Source organism: Anastrepha obliqua, unplaced genomic scaffold, assembly GCF_027943255.1.
Source record: "Anastrepha obliqua isolate idAnaObli1 unplaced genomic scaffold, idAnaObli1_1.0 ptg000152l, whole genome shotgun sequence".
Lineage (NCBI taxonomy): Eukaryota > Metazoa > Arthropoda > Insecta > Diptera > Tephritidae > Anastrepha > Anastrepha obliqua.
In genome coordinates this window covers 105,001-109,836 of record NW_026562244.1, presented here as the reverse complement: position 1 = coordinate 109,836, position 4,836 = coordinate 105,001, and the positions used below count along the sequence as shown (strand labels likewise).

Sequence of the window (4,836 nt, the reverse complement as noted above, 5' to 3'; positions counted from 1 at the left end):
GCATGGCAAAAAACACTCACGGTGAAGGCATGTGATATAATATGAAAATATCAAAAGTTAACTAACCAATGATATTGAAGCATATAAATCGAATCATAACTATATGAAACTCGAATTTGAGCCATATTAAACTGGTAATATTATGATTTTATTCCTGGTTTTCCATACGTTAGTTTAAATAGAAAAAATTTTCGAATATATATACATATATGAAGAATCTATATTCTATACTAACATGTTATGGCATATTGGTGTTATTGTATTTTATTCCTGGTTTTCTATAGTTAGTTTAAATAGAAATAAATTTTTGAATTCAAAATTTTATATTCTATACTAGCATTACATAGAAATTATCCTCAACTGTTTGTTTCTTGTATAAATACAGGAAATTAAACAGATGATGAAGAGAAAAAAATAAGAAAAACAAAAATTTATAAGAAAAATTAAATTTTAAACAAAGGAAAAGAGGAGAAAATTTTTTCAATCATATATATTTATGATTAAAAAATAGAATTATGAAATTATTAATTTCAATTCAAAGAGAAAAATTATGTAATATATGAAATTATTACATTAAAAATGCATTTGAAAAAAAAGTAAAATGTTATTAAGAATGATAAATTATTTGAAAATTGGCAAATATTAAGAAGAAATATCGTTCTTATATTTTTATATAAAATATATAATATAGAGAACGAAAATTCTTTTTCATAAAAAACGGTTTTTGAATTTTGATAAGAAAAGCTAAAGGGGGGTCGCCCCTTTACTTTTTATATACACCGTAATTTATGAAATTTTCAAATATGAAAAACAAAGAAAAATATATAAATAAAAATATTATTCTGGTTGATCCTGCCAGTAGTTATATGCTTGTCTCAAAGATTAAGCCATGCATGTCTAAGTACAAACAAATTAAAAGTGAAACCGCAAAAGGCTCATTATATCAGTTATGGTTCCATAGATCGTTAACAGTTACTTGGATAACTGTGGTAATTCTAGAGCTAATACATGCAATATAAACACGGACCTTATGGAACGTGTGCTTTTATTAGACTAAAACCAAGCGATCATTTGATCGTTAAATTGGTTGAACTCTAGATAACTTGCAGATCGTATGGTCCCGTACCGACGACAGATCTTTCAAATGTCTGCCCTATCAACTTTTGATGGTAGTATCTAGGACTACCATGGTTGCAACGGGTAACGGGGAATCAGGGTTCGATTCCGGAGAGGGAGCCTGAGAAACGGCTACCACATCTAAGGAAGGCAGCAGGCGCGTAAATTACCCACTCCCAGTTCGGGGAGGTAGTGACGAAAAATAACAATACAGGACTCATATCCGAGGCCCTGTAATTGGAATGAGTACACTTTAAATCCTTTAACAAGGACCTATTGGAGGGCAAGTCTGGTGCCAGCAGCCGCGGTAATTCCAGCTCCAATAGCGTATATTAAAGTTGTTGCGGTTAAAACGTTCGTAGTTGAATTTGTGCTTCATACGGGTAGTACAACTATATATTGTGGTATGTACATTACCTTATGTATGTAAGCGTATTACCGGTGGAGTTCTTATATATAATTAATACAATGTATTTTTTATATATTCCTCCTATTTAAACCTACTTCAGTGCTCTTCATCGAGTGTTGTTGTGGGCCGGTACAATTACTTTGAACAAATTAGAGTGCTTAAAGCAGGCTCCAAATGCCTGAATATTTTGTGCATGGAATAATGAAATAAGACCTCTGTTCTACTTTCATTGGTTTTTAGATCAAGAGGTAATGATTAATAGAAGCAGTTTGGGGGCATTAGTATTACGACGCGAGAGGTGAAATTCTTGGACCGTCGTAAGACTAACTTAAGCGAAAGCATTTGCCAAAGATGTTTTCATTAATCAAGAACGAAAGTTAGAGGTTCGAAGGCGATCAGATACCGCCCTAGTTCTAACCATAAACGATGCCAGCTAGCAATTGGGTGTAGCTACTACTATGGCTCTCTCAGTCGCTTCCCGGGAAACCAAAGCTTTTGGGCTCCGGGGGAAGTATGGTTGCAAAGCTGAAACTTAAAGGAATTGACGGAAGGGCACCACCAGGAGTGGAGCCTGCGGCTTAATTTGACTCAACACGGGAAAACTTACCAGGTCCGAACATAAGCGTGTAAGACAGATTGATAGCTCTTTCTCGAATCTATGGGTGGTGGTGCATGGCCGTTCTTAGTTCGTGGAGTGATTTGTCTGGTTAATTCCGATAACGAACGAGACTCAAATATATTAAATAGATGCTTTCAGGATTATGATGTTGAAACTTATATAGCCTTCTTTCATGCGTACATCTTGAATGTACAAGTGTTTGAATGTGTTTATATAAGTGGAGTCGTACCTGTTGGTTTGTCCCATTATAAGGACACTAGCTTCTTAAATGGACAAATTGCGTCTAGCAGTAACGAGATTGAGCAATAACAGGTCTGTGATGCCCTTAGATGTCCTGGGCTGCACGCGCGCTACAATGAAAGTATCAACGTGTATTTCCTAGACCGAGAGGTCCGGGTAAACCGCTGAACCACTTTCATGCTTGGGATTGTGAACTGAAACTGTTCACATGAACTTGGAATTCCCAGTAAGTGCGAGTTATTAACTCGCATTGATTAAGTCCCTGCCCTTTGTACATACCGCCCGTCGCTACTACCGATTGAATTATTTAGTGAGGTCTCCGGACGTGATCACTGTGACGCCTCGTGTGTCACGGTTGTTTCGCAAAAGTTGACCGAACTTGATTATTTAGAGGAAGTAAAAGTCGTAACAAGGTTTCCGTAGGTGAACCTGCGGAAGGATCATTATTGTGTTCCATATCCGTAAGAAAAACAAACAAACAAACAAACAAACAAACAAACAGACAAGCAAACAAACGAACAAAAAGAAAAAAAAAAAAAAAAAAAAAAGAAAAAAAAAAAAAAATTTATATAATTATTTTGAATCCATAATTCTTTTTATTCTTTTTCATTCAATTTGTGATCCATCAATTATATCATATTAAATATAATATATGATGGTACATTTTGTAATGTTTTTTCTTATTTTTTTCTTTTAAAAACCTTTAAACATGAAAATAAAAAGTTGTACTTATTATTCATTTGATTGAATGATAAGTTAATTTGTTCACAATAACAAAAGTGGTATATATTTATTATATTATTATATATATACATAAAATGATTAAAAAAATACAAAATAATTGAATCATAATAAATACCACCACTGTATTATTGTTGAACTAAGACATTCGCAACTTAATAAAAATGTTTAGAGTTAAATATATTTGATATATATTATTGAAAGAAAATCAATTTATATATTATTAATATTATTTAATTTTACTCTTTCAATTAATATATGCAAAAAAAAATTGACATTTGTTATAAATAAAAATAAATAAAAAAATACTCTAAGCGGTGGATCACTTGGCTCATGGGTCGATGAAGAACGCAGCAAACTGTGCGTCATCGTGTGAACTGCAGGACACATGAACATCGACATTTTGAACGCATATCGCAGTCCATGCTGTTATGTACATTAAATTCAATTTTAAAGTACTGCTTGGACTACATATGGTTGAGGGTTGTAAGACTATGCTAAATAAGTTGCTTATTCTTTTATAAAAATAATTGAATTTAAGCAAATGTGTATATTATTGGATTTTAAATAATTCATAATATTAATAGCAAAAAAAATAAAGATATATAATGAATTTTATTTATTATATATTCTTTAAAAAAAAAATCCTCTCAAATAAAATGAAATGATGAAAATATTGAATCTAAGTATTCTTTACAAAAAATTTTCATATTATTTATATATATATATATAAAATAATAATTTATATATGTAATTAAAAGGAGGAATGTCTAGCATAAAAATTAAATTTTTTATTCTAGGATTGCCTCATTTTACATTATTATTATTTTTATATATTTACAATATATAAAAGGAGAAAAGAAAAATAGAGATGAAAAGATGATATAATTTTTTTTATTAAATTGTGAGAAGATAAAAAAAGAATATTAAAACAACCTCAACTCATATGGGATTACCCCCTGAATTTAAGCATATTAATGAGGGGAGGAAAAGAAACTAACAAGGATTTTCTTAGTAGCGGCGAGCGAAAAGAAAATAGTTCAGCACTAAGTCACTTTGTCTATATGTCAAATGTGAGATGCAGTGTATGGAATATCTTAATATCTAGTATGAGAAATTAACGATTTAAGTCCTTCTTAAATGAGGCCATTTACCCATAGAGGGTGCCAGGCCCGTATAACGTTAATGATTACTAGAAAGATATTTCCAAAGAGTCGTGTTGCTTGATAGTGCAGCACTAAGTGGGTGGTAAACTCCATCTAAAACTAAATATAACCATGAGACCGATAGTAAACAAGTACCGTGAGGGAAAGTTGAAAAGAACTCTGAATAGAGAGTTAAATAGTACGTGAAACTGCTTAGAGGTTAAGCCCGATGAACCTGAATATCCATTATGAAAAATTCATCATTAAATAATTAAAAAAATAATGTGCATTTTTTTCATATAAGGACATTGTAATCTATTAACATAATAAAGTATTTATCAAAAGAATCATTGGTGATATTAAGTTTATTTAAATTAATTTGCTTTTTAAGCATATTAACATAAAATAAATACTAATGATTTGATAAAGTGTTGATAGATTTTATTATATATAATGCTAAAATTCATTTTTTGAATTTTACAAAAAATTTAATATCTATGATATTAATATTTATTTGTATGCATTTATATGATTAACAATGCGAAAGATTCAGGATACCTTCGGGA

The 4,836-nt window shown here is 30.9% G+C and overlaps 2 non-coding genes and 1 pseudogene across 2 annotated transcripts in view; all 3 read left to right on the top strand.

Moving 5' to 3' along the window:
• Positions 1-839: 839 nt before the first annotated feature.
• LOC129252134 (small subunit ribosomal RNA) lies at positions 840-2,830 on the top strand. The gene has a single exon (XR_008583275.1). It is a non-coding gene; the product is annotated as a small subunit ribosomal RNA (ribosomal RNA).
• Positions 2,831-3,431: 601 nt separating this feature from the next.
• On the top strand, positions 3,432-3,612 carry LOC129252127 (5.8S ribosomal RNA; annotated as a pseudogene).
• A 445-nt stretch (positions 3,613-4,057) lies between these two features.
• The window catches only part of LOC129252140 (large subunit ribosomal RNA), a 3,987-nt gene continuing 3,208 nt past the window's right edge, over positions 4,058-4,836 (top strand). The window contains exon 1 of the ribosomal RNA XR_008583280.1: positions 4,058-4,836. This exon is cut by the window's right edge and continues 3,208 nt beyond it. This is a non-coding gene — a ribosomal RNA (large subunit ribosomal RNA).